Here is a 2340-nt window from a genome sequence, read left to right as displayed (position 1 = left end):
CTAACCAGAACTTCGCTGGAGGTCCTAACCAGTATCCTGGCTAGGGATCCTGGCTAGGCTGCTGATCAACTGAAGGCTGTCTCCGTGTCATTCCTTCTTCACCGACTCCGTCCACACCTTTGGGGACCCCTGGACCCGCTGGGGTTGGACCCCAGCACTAACCCACCTTGGCAAGTAGCTCAGTTGAATAGAGTGTCCTTCCCATACACCAAGTTTGCAGGTTTGATTCCCAGTCAGGGCACATATAAGAACTTATGGCCCTAACAACCCTAAAATCCTAACCCTAACCCTAAAACCCTAAGACCCTAACCAATCCTAAACCCTAACCCTATCCCTAACCCTAATCCTAAACCCTAACCCTAATTCTAATCCTAAACCTAAATTGGAACACTAATACCAAGCAGAAACCCTAACCCTAACCCTAAGTAAAACTCTAACCCTAACCCTAAGCAAAACCCAAACCCTAAACACTAACCCTAAACCTAACCGTAACCCTAACTCTAAACCTTAACCGTAACCCTAACCCTAAGCTGAAACCCTAACACTAACCCTAAACCCTAACCCTAAGCAGTAACCCTAACCCTAATCCTAACCCCTAACCCTAACCCTAAGCAGTAACCCTAACCCTAATCCTAACCCTAAACCCTAACTGTAAACCCTAAACCCTAACACTAACCCTAATCCTAAATTCTAACCCTAACCCTAACACTAACACTAACACTAACCCTAAACCCTAGCCCTAACCCTAACCCTAACCCTAGTTCTAGCCCTAGCTCTGAGATAAGTGGACATTCAAAGCACCTGCCAGGACAAGTTGGAAATGGGAGCTGGGTGAGACTGGAGCATGAGGGAGAGGGAGCATGAGAGAACATGGTTCTCTTCCAAGGCTTGGAAAAGGGGAGTCAAACCACAGCATGGTTAGATACTGCAAGGAAATCAACGCAGATGAGAACTCATCAACAGGTCTGCCATCTTGACAAATCCATTTAGAGTCCTTAGCACATAGACAGTTTACAACTGTTATTTGCTGAATGAAGTGAAGAACACCCAGAGAAACAAATGAGTAACGTGGAACAGTGGCTCAGAATGGGTGCTGGGATCCTAGAATCTATCTATCATCCTATCTAATAAAAGAGAAACATGGTAATTAGCCGTACGGCCGCTACCCTTCCCATTGGCTAATCACTGAGATATGCAAATTAACTGCCAGCCAAGATGGTGGCCGGCAGCCAGGCAGCTTGAAGCAAACAGGGAGGCTTGCTTGCTCCAGTGAGGGAGGAAGCCAAGCTTCCGCGCCTGCCTTGCCGGCCTCTGAGCTGCAACTCTAAGAAACATTGTAACAAATATAGAAGCTAAACAAAACCCCAGAAACCTGCTTTCAGTCAGCCAGGCTTCAGCCAACAGGACTGCAACATTGTTTCAAATACAGAAGGTAAACAAAGGCCAGAAACCTGCTTTCAGCAGCTGAGGTCTCATAGCTGGAGCCGAGGCCTCAGAGCTAAAGCTGGCCCAGAATAAAAAAAAAGGAAAAAAGGAGCGGTTGGGAGTTTCAGTCACCCGCCAGCCTGAAAACAGCCCTCAGCCCCTCACCCAGACTGGCCAGGCACCCCAGTGGGGACCCCCACCCTGAAGGGGGTGTGACCAGATGCAAATAGCCATCATCCCCTCATCCAGGCTGGCCAGGCACCCAGTGGAGACCCCCACCCTGATCCAGGACACCCTTCAGGGCAAACCAGCCAGCCCCCACCCGTGCACCAGGCCTCGATCCCATATAGTAAAAAGGTAACATGCCTCCAAGCACTGGGATCAACGGAGCCGCGAGCCCTCCCGAACCCGGGATCAGCATGACAGGGGGCAGCGCCCAAACCCCCTGATTGCCCTGCGGCTCTGTGTGTGACAGGGGGCGGGGCCACAACCTCCCTATCCTCCCTGCTCTGTTCATGACAGGGGAAGGTGCCCCAACCCCCTGATCAGCCCTGCTCTGTGTGTGACAGGGTGCGGCACCCCAACCCCCTGATGGGCCCTGCTCTGTGTGTGACGGGGTGGAGCCATAACCCCCTGATGGGCCCTGCTCTGTGTGTGACAGGGTGCGGCGCCCCCCCCCCCACGGGCCCTGGTCTTTTTGTGAAGGGGGAAAGGCCAAACCTCCCCATCGGCCCTGCCCTGAGTGTGACAGGGGGCGGGACCCCAAACCCCTGAACCGCCCCGGTCTTTGTGTGACAAGGGGTTGTGACCCAACTTCCCTATTGGCCCTATTCTCTGTGTGATAAGGGGGGGGTCTTCAAACCCCTGAAGGGGCCTGCTCTGTTTCGAGAGAGGGGAGATCCCCAAACCCCTGAA

This window comes from Myotis lucifugus, unplaced genomic scaffold (assembly GCF_000147115.1).
Source record: "Myotis lucifugus unplaced genomic scaffold, Myoluc2.0 scaffold_90, whole genome shotgun sequence".
Classification (NCBI taxonomy): Eukaryota; Metazoa; Chordata; class Mammalia; order Chiroptera; family Vespertilionidae; genus Myotis; species Myotis lucifugus.
This window is presented reverse-complemented; position numbering follows the sequence as displayed.